Source organism: Mobula birostris, chromosome 11, assembly GCF_030028105.1.
Source record: "Mobula birostris isolate sMobBir1 chromosome 11, sMobBir1.hap1, whole genome shotgun sequence".
NCBI lineage: Eukaryota > Metazoa > Chordata > Chondrichthyes > Myliobatiformes > Myliobatidae > Mobula > Mobula birostris.
In genome coordinates, this window is record NC_092380.1 from 20,724,812 (window position 1) to 20,740,439 (window position 15,628).

At 57.7% G+C, this 15,628-nt stretch overlaps 5 non-coding genes across 5 annotated transcripts; all 5 read right to left on the bottom strand.

Annotated features, from left to right (window-relative positions):
- Nucleotides 1-634: 634 nt before the first annotated feature.
- LOC140205682 (U2 spliceosomal RNA) lies at nucleotides 635-825 on the bottom strand. The gene has a single exon (XR_011887949.1). It is a non-coding gene; the product is annotated as a U2 spliceosomal RNA (small nuclear RNA).
- A 3,080-nt stretch (nucleotides 826-3,905) lies between these two features.
- Nucleotides 3,906-4,096, bottom strand: LOC140205683 (U2 spliceosomal RNA). The gene has a single exon (XR_011887950.1). It is a non-coding gene; the product is annotated as a U2 spliceosomal RNA (small nuclear RNA).
- Nucleotides 4,097-7,176: 3,080 nt separating this feature from the next.
- Nucleotides 7,177-7,367, bottom strand: LOC140205684 (U2 spliceosomal RNA). Its single transcript, XR_011887951.1, has one exon. It is a non-coding gene; the product is annotated as a U2 spliceosomal RNA (small nuclear RNA).
- Nucleotides 7,368-10,449: 3,082 nt separating this feature from the next.
- LOC140205685 (U2 spliceosomal RNA) lies at nucleotides 10,450-10,640 on the bottom strand. Its single transcript, XR_011887952.1, has one exon. It is a non-coding gene; the product is annotated as a U2 spliceosomal RNA (small nuclear RNA).
- A 3,082-nt stretch (nucleotides 10,641-13,722) lies between these two features.
- On the bottom strand, nucleotides 13,723-13,913 carry LOC140205686 (U2 spliceosomal RNA). Its single transcript, XR_011887953.1, has one exon. It is a non-coding gene; the product is annotated as a U2 spliceosomal RNA (small nuclear RNA).
- Nucleotides 13,914-15,628: the final 1,715 nt, after the last annotated feature.

The following is a 15,628-nucleotide window of genomic DNA, read 5'->3' on the forward strand; positions in this document are numbered from 1 at the left end:
GGCTGGCTGCTGGTGAAATTGCAGCAGAGCCAGTGACTCGATATCGTTCGTTCCTTCCTTCCTTCCTTCCTTCCTTCCTTCCTTCCTTCCTTCGCCCGCCCGTCCATCCGTCCGTCCGTCCGTCCGTCGCGTCCTCCGTTGGCTTCAAGGAGCAGCTGAGAAGCCTGAGCCTGAGAAGTGGAGCGAGTGTGGCGGGACAGAAAAGGTCTTTCGGCCTGCTCCACTTCACTCTGCTTCTGTGCTTGGTGCAGGCAGCAGCCGAGTGAGCAGGCATCAGAATGAGTGCGCCGGTTGAGCAGTTTGCTTCAGGAATGAATGCCAAGGGGCATCTCTCATGAAGTTGCTGCCTTGCCTGCAGCACCTGATCTGGTTGCAGCCCGGATGTGCACTTGATCTTAGCCAAACGGCCCAGATATGATGCCCGTGCTGTTGTTGAGTTGTCTGCACATTGCGTGAGTGAGTGAGTGAGTGAGCTGTATCGACAGACAGACACAGACACAGGAGAGGTGTAGAGCAAGCAGCTCTCCTCTCTCTCCATGTGCGTGCATGCTTGTCTGTGCTGCTGTGCCGCCGCCGCCGCCTGATGGAGCTTTCGTCGTTTTTCTTTTCTTTGCTACTTTGAAATTCCCCAGAAGGGGAGTGCACCGTTCCCAGAGGCACTGCAATACCGGGTCGATGCGTGGAGTGGACGGAGCAAGCCCCTATTCCATCTCCCTGTTCCAAAAATCAATTTAATATATGGTCCCCAGATAAGGGACGTATCAGATATTAAACTGATAAGAACAGATACTACACTTGATCTTAGCCAAAAGGCCGAGAAGCGATGCAGGCGGCCTCTTGAGTCGGCTACATCCTGCCTAGCCTCTGGTGTTTAGATTGAAGCAGGAGGCCTGGCAAAGACCTTGCTGCCCTGGCCCGCTGGCAGCTCTCCCCTAGGTTGTCTGGGATCGGTGGGTGTGCTGGACAGCTGTTGCCTACCTGGTCCGTCCTGAGTGCAACTTGTCAGAGGCTATGTAAAGCTGCCAGTGATCCACCAATCATCTGGGAGTGGGGCCGTACCTACGGGCGCCTACGTCACTGGCACACTGCCTACGTCAAGGCTGCCGGCTTCCTCGGCTGGCTCCCAGGTCGGTCTCAGAGGCTGGCTCAACTTGCACTGCTCTCCTGGTCGTGGGAGGCTGGTCACGCTGTCCTGTCTGCACAAAAGTCTGCAGGGGGAGTGGGAGCAGGCCGCTCGGCCCTTCAAGGGCGTCCCTGCACTCGGCAAAGAGAGCGCGCCTCTCGGCTTTGCGTGCCCCAGCTGGCTGGCGCATCCAGCTGAACGGTCTCCTTCGGAGGCTCTGCCCTCTCCGGGAGGGAGCGAGCGGATGGGACTGCACCGGGCGACAAAGGCAGAGGCCACGTGCGCCGCTCAAGACCGGTTACGAGGTTTGTGGACGTGGCCAAAGTCCGCGGGCAGAAAAGCCTCCTGGCAAGCTTGGGAATAGGAAGATGTCAGCTACAGGTGTGCCTGAGGAGAAACAATGGGTGTGCTCTCCAAGCCGAAGGCTGAAGTGCAGCCATTCACACCTCTGTGCCTTTATTTTGATGTGTGTGGAATTACAATTGTTGAGTGGCTTGAGTTTGTTTCATCTCACAGAAGCTGTAGACTTTGCGTCTGCACAGGCTATCATTGGACACAGTGGTGTCTTCTCCCCTGCTCCCCCACCACCTTTTTTTACCAGGGTGGATGGGGGTGGGTGGGTGTGTGTGTGTGTCTGTCTGTCTCTCTGTGTCTGTCTCTGTCTCTCTCACCCACCGACACAAACACACATGGAATGCTGAGGGATCTGGCAGGGTCGGTCTGTCTCTCTCTCTCACTCACTCAATCTCACACACACACAGAGTCACAGACACACGTGCACACGGGGGTGTGTGGGGGTGGGTGTGTGTGTGTGTTTGTGTGTGTGTGTGTGTCTGTCTCTCTGTGTCTGTCTCTGTCTCTGTCTCTCTCACCCACCGACACAAACACACATGGAATGCTGAGGGATCTGGCAGGGTCTGTCTCTCTCTCTCACTCAATCTCACACACACACAGAGTCACAGACACACGTGCACACGGGGGTGTGTGGGGGTGGGTGTGTGTGTGTGTTTGTGTGTGTGTGTGTGTCTGTCTCTCTGTGTCTGTCTCTGTCTCTGTCTCTCTCACCCACCGACACAAACACACATGGAATGCTGAGGGATCTGGCAGGGTCTGTCTCTCTCTCTCTCACTCACTCACTCACTCACTCACTCACTCACTCACTCACTCAATCTCTCTCTCTCACACACACACACACACACACAGAGTCACAGACACACGTGCACACGGAGTGCTGAGGGATCTGCCAAGCTGTACAGAGGGCAGTAAAGGGAGAAGGGCCGAGGCCCTTCATTATGCCTCTGTGCTGACGCCTGAGCAGACTGACTGGTTTTGCAGCGGGGTGGGTGCACGGATGTAGAAACAGGAGGGAGGGCACGGCAGGAGGGAAATGTGTCGCGGGCTGACGGCGGCCCTGTGCCCCACTGCTCTGCAGGTGCGTTTTTGGCCGGCATGGCTCAGTGGTGGAGTGGGTGGGCGCGTGTGCGCGCCGTGGAAGGAAAGGGGTACTGATTATGCCTTGGTTGTGAAACAGGAAACGGATCGGCGAAATGCCTGCCGGAGGGAGGCACAGTGCCGTGCGTGAAGCAGGGGCACGTGGACGGATGTGGCAATTGTGGAGACGTGCGCCAAAGCTGGACGCCGAGTAGGTAGGTGTAAGCATGAGACGTTTGAGTGATCTTGGGGTTTGGGACGTGATTCTGAGCGAGGCTAGAGATGCACTGCACTGCCGATGTATATTGGGGAGGTCTGAGTGGGTGGAGTGGGGGGTTGTGCCTCTGCCTTACCTTGAACGGTGGGCGGGGCTTTGGGCCTGGGGCAGGCAGACGCATCAGAGGAGGCCAGGAGGCCAGGCCAGGCCAGGCCAGGGCAGGGCAGGTAGGCAGAGTTTTGCTGATGCTATGGCTAGGTGGTGATGCTTGTAGCTGGTCTGTCTGTCTGGGCAGGAGAGCAGCAGTCTTGGCAGTCTGGTGCAGGCGGGGAGGATGCAGGGTGCAGGAGCACCGGGCCCTGTTGTGCCGGCGGCGGCGGCGCCCCGTTGCTCTGTAGCCGGGCTCCATCGGATGCCTCCCTCCCTTCCTTCCTTCCTCCCTCCCGTCCGCGTGCCCTGGCTGCTGGCACACTTGAACGAGCCTGCCTGTCCGACAGGCTGGCTGGCTGCTGGTGAAATTGCAGCAGAGCCAGTGACTCGATATCGTTCGTTCCTTCCTTCCTTCCTTCCTTCCTTCCTTCCTTCCTTCCTTCGCCCGCCCGTCCATCCGTCCGTCCGTCCGTCCGTCGCGTCCTCCGTTGGCTTCAAGGAGCAGCTGAGAAGCCTGAGCCTGAGAAGTGGAGCGAGTGTGGCGGGACAGAAAAGGTCTTTCGGCCTGCTCCACTTCACTCTGCTTCTGTGCTTGGTGCAGGCAGCAGCCGAGTGAGCAGGCATCAGAATGAGTGCGCCGGTTGAGCAGTTTGCTTCAGGAATGAATGCCAAGGGGCATCTCTCATGAAGTTGCTGCCTTGCCTGCAGCACCTGATCTGGTTGCAGCCCGGATGTGCACTTGATCTTAGCCAAACGGCCCAGATATGATGCCCGTGCTGTTGTTGAGTTGTCTGCACATTGCGTGAGTGAGTGAGTGAGTGAGCTGTATCGACAGACAGACACAGACACAGGAGAGGTGTAGAGCAAGCAGCTCTCCTCTCTCTCCATGTGCGTGCATGCTTGTCTGTGCTGCTGTGCCGCCGCCGCCGCCTGATGGAGCTTTCGTCGTTTTTCTTTTCTTTGCTACTTTGAAATTCCCCAGAAGGGGAGTGCACCGTTCCCAGAGGCACTGCAATACCGGGTCGATGCGTGGAGTGGACGGAGCAAGCCCCTATTCCATCTCCCTGTTCCAAAAATCAATTTAATATATGGTCCCCAGATAAGGGACGTATCAGATATTAAACTGATAAGAACAGATACTACACTTGATCTTAGCCAAAAGGCCGAGAAGCGATGCAGGCGGCCTCTTGAGTCGGCTACATCCTGCCTAGCCTCTGGTGTTTAGATTGAAGCAGGAGGCCTGGCAAAGACCTTGCTGCCCTGGCCCGCTGGCAGCTCTCCCCTAGGTTGTCTGGGATCGGTGGGTGTGCTGGACAGCTGTTGCCTACCTGGTCCGTCCTGAGTGCAACTTGTCAGAGGCTATGTAAAGCTGCCAGTGATCCACCAATCATCTGGGAGTGGGGCCGTACCTACGGGCGCCTACGTCACTGGCACACTGCCTACGTCAAGGCTGCCGGCTTCCTCGGCTGGCTCCCAGGTCGGTCTCAGAGGCTGGCTCAACTTGCACTGCTCTCCTGGTCGTGGGAGGCTGGTCACGCTGTCCTGTCTGCACAAAAGTCTGCAGGGGGAGTGGGAGCAGGCCGCTCGGCCCTTCAAGGGCGTCCCTGCACTCGGCAAAGAGAGCGCGCCTCTCGGCTTTGCGTGCCCCAGCTGGCTGGCGCATCCAGCTGAACGGTCTCCTTCGGAGGCTCTGCCCTCTCCGGGAGGGAGCGAGCGGATGGGACTGCACCGGGCGACAAAGGCAGAGGCCACGTGCGCCGCTCAAGACCGGTTACGAGGTTTGTGGACGTGGCCAAAGTCCGCGGGCAGAAAAGCCTCCTGGCAAGCTTGGGAATAGGAAGATGTCAGCTACAGGTGTGCCTGAGGAGAAACAATGGGTGTGCTCTCCAAGCCGAAGGCTGAAGTGCAGCCATTCACACCTCTGTGCCTTTATTTTGATGTGTGTGGAATTACAATTGTTGAGTGGCTTGAGTTTGTTTCATCTCACAGAAGCTGTAGACTTTGCGTCTGCACAGGCTATCATTGGACACAGTGGTGTCTTCTCCCCTGCTCCCCCACCACCTTTTTTTACCAGGGTGGATGGGGGTGGGTGGGTGTGTGTGTGTGTCTGTCTGTCTCTCTGTGTCTGTCTCTGTCTCTCTCACCCACCGACACAAACACACATGGAATGCTGAGGGATCTGGCAGGGTCGGTCTGTCTCTCTCTCTCACTCACTCAATCTCACACACACACAGAGTCACAGACACACGTGCACACGGGGGTGTGTGGGGGTGGGTGTGTGTGTGTGTTTGTGTGTGTGTGTGTGTCTGTCTCTCTGTGTCTGTCTCTGTCTCTGTCTCTCTCACCCACCGACACAAACACACATGGAATGCTGAGGGATCTGGCAGGGTCTGTCTCTCTCTCTCACTCAATCTCACACACACACAGAGTCACAGACACACGTGCACACGGGGGTGTGTGGGGGTGGGTGTGTGTGTGTGTTTGTGTGTGTGTGTGTGTCTGTCTCTCTGTGTCTGTCTCTGTCTCTGTCTCTCTCACCCACCGACACAAACACACATGGAATGCTGAGGGATCTGGCAGGGTCTGTCTCTCTCTCTCTCACTCACTCACTCACTCACTCACTCACTCACTCACTCACTCAATCTCTCTCTCTCACACACACACACACACACACAGAGTCACAGACACACGTGCACACGGAGTGCTGAGGGATCTGCCAAGCTGTACAGAGGGCAGTAAAGGGAGAAGGGCCGAGGCCCTTCATTATGCCTCTGTGCTGACGCCTGAGCAGACTGACTGGTTTTGCAGCGGGGTGGGTGCACGGATGTAGAAACAGGAGGGAGGGCACGGCAGGAGGGAAATGTGTCGCGGGCTGACGGCGGCCCTGTGCCCCACTGCTCTGCAGGTGCGTTTTTGGCCGGCATGGCTCAGTGGTGGAGTGGGTGGGCGCGTGTGCGCGCCGTGGAAGGAAAGGGGTACTGATTATGCCTTGGTTGTGAAACAGGAAACGGATCGGCGAAATGCCTGCCGGAGGGAGGCACAGTGCCGTGCGTGAAGCAGGGGCACGTGGACGGATGTGGCAATTGTGGAGACGTGCGCCAAAGCTGGACGCCGAGTAGGTAGGTGTAAGCATGAGACGTTTGAGTGATCTTGGGGTTTGGGACGTGATTCTGAGCGAGGCTAGAGATGCACTGCACTGCCGATGTATATTGGGGAGGTCTGAGTGGGTGGAGTGGGGGGTTGTGCCTCTGCCTTACCTTGAACGGTGGGCGGGGCTTTGGGCCTGGGGCAGGCAGACGCATCAGAGGAGGCCAGGAGGCCAGGCCAGGCCAGGCCAGGGCAGGGCAGGTAGGCAGAGTTTTGCTGATGCTATGGCTAGGTGGTGATGCTTGTAGCTGGTCTGTCTGTCTGGGCAGGAGAGCAGCAGTCTTGGCAGTCTGGTGCAGGCGGGGAGGATGCAGGGTGCAGGAGCACCGGGCCCTGTTGTGCCGGCGGCGGCGGCGCCCCGTTGCTCTGTAGCCGGGCTCCATCGGATGCCTCCCTCCCTTCCTTCCTTCCTCCCTCCCGTCCGCGTGCCCTGGCTGCTGGCACACTTGAACGAGCCTGCCTGTCCGACAGGCTGGCTGGCTGCTGGTGAAATTGCAGCAGAGCCAGTGACTCGATATCGTTCGTTCCTTCCTTCCTTCCTTCCTTCCTTCCTTCCTTCCTTCCTTCGCCCGCCCGTCCATCCGTCCGTCCGTCCGTCCGTCGCGTCCTCCGTTGGCTTCAAGGAGCAGCTGAGAAGCCTGAGCCTGAGAAGTGGAGCGAGTGTGGCGGGACAGAAAAGGTCTTTCGGCCTGCTCCACTTCACTCTGCTTCTGTGCTTGGTGCAGGCAGCAGCCGAGTGAGCAGGCATCAGAATGAGTGCGCCGGTTGAGCAGTTTGCTTCAGGAATGAATGCCAAGGGGCATCTCTCATGAAGTTGCTGCCTTGCCTGCAGCACCTGATCTGGTTGCAGCCCGGATGTGCACTTGATCTTAGCCAAACGGCCCAGATATGATGCCCGTGCTGTTGTTGAGTTGTCTGCACATTGCGTGAGTGAGTGAGTGAGTGAGCTGTATCGACAGACAGACACAGACACAGGAGAGGTGTAGAGCAAGCAGCTCTCCTCTCTCTCCATGTGCGTGCATGCTTGTCTGTGCTGCTGTGCCGCCGCCGCCGCCTGATGGAGCTTTCGTCGTTTTTCTTTTCTTTGCTACTTTGAAATTCCCCAGAAGGGGAGTGCACCGTTCCCAGAGGCACTGCAATACCGGGTCGATGCGTGGAGTGGACGGAGCAAGCCCCTATTCCATCTCCCTGTTCCAAAAATCAATTTAATATATGGTCCCCAGATAAGGGACGTATCAGATATTAAACTGATAAGAACAGATACTACACTTGATCTTAGCCAAAAGGCCGAGAAGCGATGCAGGCGGCCTCTTGAGTCGGCTACATCCTGCCTAGCCTCTGGTGTTTAGATTGAAGCAGGAGGCCTGGCAAAGACCTTGCTGCCCTGGCCCGCTGGCAGCTCTCCCCTAGGTTGTCTGGGATCGGTGGGTGTGCTGGACAGCTGTTGCCTACCTGGTCCGTCCTGAGTGCAACTTGTCAGAGGCTATGTAAAGCTGCCAGTGATCCACCAATCATCTGGGAGTGGGGCCGTACCTACGGGCGCCTACGTCACTGGCACACTGCCTACGTCAAGGCTGCCGGCTTCCTCGGCTGGCTCCCAGGTCGGTCTCAGAGGCTGGCTCAACTTGCACTGCTCTCCTGGTCGTGGGAGGCTGGTCACGCTGTCCTGTCTGCACAAAAGTCTGCAGGGGGAGTGGGAGCAGGCCGCTCGGCCCTTCAAGGGCGTCCCTGCACTCGGCAAAGAGAGCGCGCCTCTCGGCTTTGCGTGCCCCAGCTGGCTGGCGCATCCAGCTGAACGGTCTCCTTCGGAGGCTCTGCCCTCTCCGGGAGGGAGCGAGCGGATGGGACTGCACCGGGCGACAAAGGCAGAGGCCACGTGCGCCGCTCAAGACCGGTTACGAGGTTTGTGGACGTGGCCAAAGTCCGCGGGCAGAAAAGCCTCCTGGCAAGCTTGGGAATAGGAAGATGTCAGCTACAGGTGTGCCTGAGGAGAAACAATGGGTGTGCTCTCCAAGCCGAAGGCTGAAGTGCAGCCATTCACACCTCTGTGCCTTTATTTTGATGTGTGTGGAATTACAATTGTTGAGTGGCTTGAGTTTGTTTCATCTCACAGAAGCTGTAGACTTTGCGTCTGCACAGGCTATCATTGGACACAGTGGTGTCTTCTCCCCTGCTCCCCCACCACCTTTTTTTACCAGGGTGGATGGGGGTGGGTGGGTGTGTGTGTGTGTCTGTCTGTCTCTCTGTGTCTGTCTCTGTCTCTCTCACCCACCGACACAAACACACATGGAATGCTGAGGGATCTGGCAGGGTCGGTCTGTCTCTCTCTCTCACTCACTCAATCTCACACACACACAGAGTCACAGACACACGTGCACACGGGGGTGTGTGGGGGTGGGTGTGTGTGTGTGTTTGTGTGTGTGTGTGTGTCTGTCTCTCTGTGTCTGTCTCTGTCTCTGTCTCTCTCACCCACCGACACAAACACACATGGAATGCTGAGGGATCTGGCAGGGTCTGTCTCTCTCTCTCACTCAATCTCACACACACACAGAGTCACAGACACACGTGCACACGGGGGTGTGTGGGGGTGGGTGTGTGTGTGTGTTTGTGTGTGTGTGTGTGTGTCTGTCTCTCTGTGTCTGTCTCTGTCTCTGTCTCTCTCACCCACCGACACAAACACACATGGAATGCTGAGGGATCTGGCAGGGTCTGTCTCTCTCTCTCTCACTCACTCACTCACTCACTCACTCACTCACTCACTCACTCAATCTCTCTCTCTCACACACACACACACACACACAGAGTCACAGACACACGTGCACACGGAGTGCTGAGGGATCTGCCAAGCTGTACAGAGGGCAGTAAAGGGAGAAGGGCCGAGGCCCTTCATTATGCCTCTGTGCTGACGCCTGAGCAGACTGACTGGTTTTGCAGCGGGGTGGGTGCACGGATGTAGAAACAGGAGGGAGGGCACGGCAGGAGGGAAATGTGTCGCGGGCTGACGGCGGCCCTGTGCCCCACTGCTCTGCAGGTGCGTTTTTGGCCGGCATGGCTCAGTGGTGGAGTGGGTGGGCGCGTGTGCGCGCCGTGGAAGGAAAGGGGTACTGATTATGCCTTGGTTGTGAAACAGGAAACGGATCGGCGAAATGCCTGCCGGAGGGAGGCACAGTGCCGTGCGTGAAGCAGGGGCACGTGGACGGATGTGGCAATTGTGGAGACGTGCGCCAAAGCTGGACGCCGAGTAGGTAGGTGTAAGCATGAGACGTTTGAGTGATCTTGGGGTTTGGGACGTGATTCTGAGCGAGGCTAGAGATGCACTGCACTGCCGATGTATATTGGGGAGGTCTGAGTGGGTGGAGTGGGGGGTTGTGCCTCTGCCTTACCTTGAACGGTGGGCGGGGCTTTGGGCCTGGGGCAGGCAGACGCATCAGAGGAGGCCAGGAGGCCAGGCCAGGCCAGGCCAGGGCAGGGCAGGTAGGCAGAGTTTTGCTGATGCTATGGCTAGGTGGTGATGCTTGTAGCTGGTCTGTCTGTCTGGGCAGGAGAGCAGCAGTCTTGGCAGTCTGGTGCAGGCGGGGAGGATGCAGGGTGCAGGAGCACCGGGCCCTGTTGTGCCGGCGGCGGCGGCGCCCCGTTGCTCTGTAGCCGGGCTCCATCGGATGCCTCCCTCCCTTCCTTCCTTCCTCCCTCCCGTCCGCGTGCCCTGGCTGCTGGCACACTTGAACGAGCCTGCCTGTCCGACAGGCTGGCTGGCTGCTGGTGAAATTGCAGCAGAGCCAGTGACTCGATATCGTTCGTTCCTTCCTTCCTTCCTTCCTTCCTTCCTTCCTTCCTTCCTTCGCCCGCCCGTCCATCCGTCCGTCCGTCCGTCCGTCGCGTCCTCCGTTGGCTTCAAGGAGCAGCTGAGAAGCCTGAGCCTGAGAAGTGGAGCGAGTGTGGCGGGACAGAAAAGGTCTTTCGGCCTGCTCCACTTCACTCTGCTTCTGTGCTTGGTGCAGGCAGCAGCCGAGTGAGCAGGCATCAGAATGAGTGCGCCGGTTGAGCAGTTTGCTTCAGGAATGAATGCCAAGGGGCATCTCTCATGAAGTTGCTGCCTTGCCTGCAGCACCTGATCTGGTTGCAGCCCGGATGTGCACTTAATCTTAGCCAAACGGCCCAGATATGATGCCCGTGCTGTTGTTGAGTTGTCTGCACATTGCGTGAGTGAGTGAGTGAGTGAGCTGTATCGACAGACAGACACAGACACAGGAGAGGTGTAGAGCAAGCAGCTCTCCTCTCTCTCCATGTGCGTGCATGCTTGTCTGTGCTGCTGTGCCGCCGCCGCCGCCTGATGGAGCTTTCGTCGTTTTTCTTTTCTTTGCTACTTTGAAATTCCCCAGAAGGGGAGTGCACCGTTCCCAGAGGCACTGCAATACCGGGTCGATGCGTGGAGTGGACGGAGCAAGCCCCTATTCCATCTCCCTGTTCCAAAAATCAATTTAATATATGGTCCCCAGATAAGGGACGTATCAGATATTAAACTGATAAGAACAGATACTACACTTGATCTTAGCCAAAAGGCCGAGAAGCGATGCAGGCGGCCTCTTGAGTCGGCTACATCCTGCCTAGCCTCTGGTGTTTAGATTGAAGCAGGAGGCCTGGCAAAGACCTTGCTGCCCTGGCCCGCTGGCAGCTCTCCCCTAGGTTGTCTGGGATCGGTGGGTGTGCTGGACAGCTGTTGCCTACCTGGTCCGTCCTGAGTGCAACTTGTCAGAGGCTATGTAAAGCTGCCAGTGATCCACCAATCATCTGGGAGTGGGGCCGTACCTACGGGCGCCTACGTCACTGGCACACTGCCTACGTCAAGGCTGCCGGCTTCCTCGGCTGGCTCCCAGGTCGGTCTCAGAGGCTGGCTCAACTTGCACTGCTCTCCTGGTCGTGGGAGGCTGGTCACGCTGTCCTGTCTGCACAAAAGTCTGCAGGGGGAGTGGGAGCAGGCCGCTCGGCCCTTCAAGGGCGTCCCTGCACTCGGCAAAGAGAGCGCGCCTCTCGGCTTTGCGTGCCCCAGCTGGCTGGCGCATCCAGCTGAACGGTCTCCTTCGGAGGCTCTGCCCTCTCCGGGAGGGAGCGAGCGGATGGGACTGCACCGGGCGACAAAGGCAGAGGCCACGTGCGCCGCTCAAGACCGGTTACGAGGTTTGTGGACGTGGCCAAAGTCCGCGGGCAGAAAAGCCTCCTGGCAAGCTTGGGAATAGGAAGATGTCAGCTACAGGTGTGCCTGAGGAGAAACAATGGGTGTGCTCTCCAAGCCGAAGGCTGAAGTGCAGCCATTCACACCTCTGTGCCTTTATTTTGATGTGTGTGGAATTACAATTGTTGAGTGGCTTGAGTTTGTTTCATCTCACAGAAGCTGTAGACTTTGCGTCTGCACAGGCTATCATTGGACACAGTGGTGTCTTCTCCCCTGCTCCCCCACCACCTTTTTTTACCAGGGTGGATGGGGGTGGGTGGGTGTGTGTGTGTGTCTGTCTGTCTCTCTGTGTCTGTCTCTGTCTCTCTCACCCACCGACACAAACACACATGGAATGCTGAGGGATCTGGCAGGGTCGGTCTGTCTCTCTCTCTCACTCACTCAATCTCACACACACACAGAGTCACAGACACACGTGCACACGGGGGTGTGTGGGGGTGGGTGTGTGTGTGTGTTTGTGTGTGTGTGTGTGTCTGTCTCTCTGTGTCTGTCTCTGTCTCTGTCTCTCTCACCCACCGACACAAACACACATGGAATGCTGAGGGATCTGGCAGGGTCTGTCTCTCTCTCTCACTCAATCTCACACACACACAGAGTCACAGACACACGTGCACACGGGGGTGTGTGGGGGTGGGTGTGTGTGTGTGTTTGTGTGTGTGTGTGTGTGTCTGTCTCTCTGTGTCTGTCTCTGTCTCTGTCTCTCTCACCCACCGACACAAACACACATGGAATGCTGAGGGATCTGGCAGGGTCTGTCTCTCTCTCTCTCACTCACTCACTCACTCACTCACTCACTCACTCACTCACTCAATCTCTCTCTCTCACACACACACACACACACACAGAGTCACAGACACACGTGCACACGGAGTGCTGAGGGATCTGCCAAGCTGTACAGAGGGCAGTAAAGGGAGAAGGGCCGAGGCCCTTCATTATGCCTCTGTGCTGACGCCTGAGCAGACTGACTGGTTTTGCAGCGGGGTGGGTGCACGGATGTAGAAACAGGAGGGAGGGCACGGCAGGAGGGAAATGTGTCGCGGGCTGACGGCGGCCCTGTGCCCCACTGCTCTGCAGGTGCGTTTTTGGCCGGCATGGCTCAGTGGTGGAGTGGGTGGGCGCGTGTGCGCGCCGTGGAAGGAAAGGGGTACTGATTATGCCTTGGTTGTGAAACAGGAAACGGATCGGCGAAATGCCTGCCGGAGGGAGGCACAGTGCCGTGCGTGAAGCAGGGGCACGTGGACGGATGTGGCAATTGTGGAGACGTGCGCCAAAGCTGGACGCCGAGTAGGTAGGTGTAAGCATGAGACGTTTGAGTGATCTTGGGGTTTGGGACGTGATTCTGAGCGAGGCTAGAGATGCACTGCACTGCCGATGTATATTGGGGAGGTCTGAGTGGGTGGAGTGGGGGGTTGTGCCTCTGCCTTACCTTGAACGGTGGGCGGGGCTTTGGGCCTGGGGCAGGCAGACGCATCAGAGGAGGCCAGGAGGCCAGGCCAGGCCAGGCCAGGGCAGGGCAGGTAGGCAGAGTTTTGCTGATGCTATGGCTAGGTGGTGATGCTTGTAGCTGGTCTGTCTGTCTGGGCAGGAGAGCAGCAGTCTTGGCAGTCTGGTGCAGGCGGGGAGGATGCAGGGTGCAGGAGCACCGGGCCCTGTTGTGCCGGCGGCGGCGGCGCCCCGTTGCTCTGTAGCCGGGCTCCATCGGATGCCTCCCTCCCTTCCTTCCTTCCTCCCTCCCGTCCGCGTGCCCTGGCTGCTGGCACACTTGAACGAGCCTGCCTGTCTGACAGGCTGGCTGGCTGCTGGTGAAATTGCAGCAGAGCCAGTGACTCGATATCGTTCGTTCCTTCCTTCCTTCCTTCCTTCCTTCCTTCCTTCCTTCCTTCGCCCGCCCGTCCATCCGTCCGTCCGTCCGTCCGTCGCGTCCTCCGTTGGCTTCAAGGAGCAGCTGAGAAGCCTGAGCCTGAGAAGTGGAGCGAGTGTGGCGGGACAGAAAAGGTCTTTCGGCCTGCTCCACTTCACTCTGCTTCTGTGCTTGGTGCAGGCAGCAGCCGAGTGAGCAGGCATCAGAATGAGTGCGCCGGTTGAGCAGTTTGCTTCAGGAATGAATGCCAAGGGGCATCTCTCATGAAGTTGCTGCCTTGCCTGCAGCACCTGATCTGGTTGCAGCCCGGATGTGCACTTGATCTTAGCCAAACGGCCCAGATATGATGCCCGTGCTGTTGTTGAGTTGTCTGCACATTGCGTGAGTGAGTGAGTGAGTGAGCTGTATCGACAGACAGACACAGACACAGGAGAGGTGTAGAGCAAGCAGCTCTCCTCTCTCTCCATGTGCGTGCATGCTTGTCTGTGCTGCTGTGCCGCCGCCGCCGCCTGATGGAGCTTTCGTCGTTTTTCTTTTCTTTGCTACTTTGAAATTCCCCAGAAGGGGAGTGCACCGTTCCCAGAGGCACTGCAATACCGGGTCGATGCGTGGAGTGGACGGAGCAAGCCCCTATTCCATCTCCCTGTTCCAAAAATCAATTTAATATATGGTCCCCAGATAAGGGACGTATCAGATATTAAACTGATAAGAACAGATACTACACTTGATCTTAGCCAAAAGGCCGAGAAGCGATGCAGGCGGCCTCTTGAGTCGGCTACATCCTGCCTAGCCTCTGGTGTTTAGATTGAAGCAGGAGGCCTGGCAAAGACCTTGCTGCCCTGGCCCGCTGGCAGCTCTCCCCTAGGTTGTCTGGGATCGGTGGGTGTGCTGGACAGCTGTTGCCTACCTGGTCCGTCCTGAGTGCAACTTGTCAGAGGCTATGTAAAGCTGCCAGTGATCCACCAATCATCTGGGAGTGGGGCCGTACCTACGGGCGCCTACGTCACTGGCACACTGCCTACGTCAAGGCTGCCGGCTTCCTCGGCTGGCTCCCAGGTCGGTCTCAGAGGCTGGCTCAACTTGCACTGCTCTCCTGGTCGTGGGAGGCTGGTCACGCTGTCCTGTCTGCACAAAAGTCTGCAGGGGGAGTGGGAGCAGGCCGCTCGGCCCTTCAAGGGCGTCCCTGCACTCGGCAAAGAGAGCGCGCCTCTCGGCTTTGCGTGCCCCAGCTGGCTGGCGCATCCAGCTGAACGGTCTCCTTCGGAGGCTCTGCCCTCTCCGGGAGGGAGCGAGCGGATGGGACTGCACCGGGCGACAAAGGCAGAGGCCACGTGCGCCGCTCAAGACCGGTTACGAGGTTTGTGGACGTGGCCAAAGTCCGCGGGCAGAAAAGCCTCCTGGCAAGCTTGGGAATAGGAAGATGTCAGCTACAGGTGTGCCTGAGGAGAAACAATGGGTGTGCTCTCCAAGCCGAAGGCTGAAGTGCAGCCATTCACACCTCTGTGCCTTTATTTTGATGTGTGTGGAATTACAATTGTTGAGTGGCTTGAGTTTGTTTCATCTCACAGAAGCTGTAGACTTTGCGTCTGCACAGGCTATCATTGGACACAGTGGTGTCTTCTCCCCTGCTCCCCCACCACCTTTTTTTACCAGGGTGGATGGGGGTGGGTGGGTGTGTGTGTGTGTCTGTCTGTCTCTCTGTGTCTGTCTCTGTCTCTCTCACCCACCGACACAAACACACATGGAATGCTGAGGGATCTGGCAGGGTCGGTCTGTCTCTCTCTCTCACTCACTCAATCTCACACACACACAGAGTCACAGACACACGTGCACACGGGGGTGTGTGGGGGTGGGTGTGTGTGTGTGTTTGTGTGTGTGTGTGTGTCTGTCTCTCTGTGTCTGTCTCTGTCTCTGTCTCTCTCACCCACCGACACAAACACACATGGAATGCTGAGGGATCTGGCAGGGTCTGTCTCTCTCTCTCACTCAATCTCACACACACACAGAGTCACAGACACACGTGCACACGGGGGTGTGTGGGGGTGGGTGTGTGTGTGTGTTTGTGTGTGTGTGTGTGTGTCTGTCTCTCTGTGTCTGTCTCTGTCTCTGTCTCTCTCACCCACCGACACAAACACACATGGAATGCTGAGGGATCTGGCAGGGTCTGTCTCTCTCTCTCTCACTCACTCACTCACTCACTCACTCACTCACTCACTCACTCAATCTCTCTCTCTCACACACACACACACACACACAGAGTCACAGACACACGTGCACACGGAGTGCTGAGGGATCTGCCAAGCTGTACAGAGGGCAGTAAAGGGAGAAGGGCCGAGGCCCTTCATTATGCCTCTGTGCTGACGCCTGAGCAGACTGACTGGTTTTGCAGCGGGGTGGGTGCACGGATGTAGAAACAGGAGGGAGGGCACGGCAGGAGGGAAATGTGTCGCGGGCTGACGGCGGCCCTGT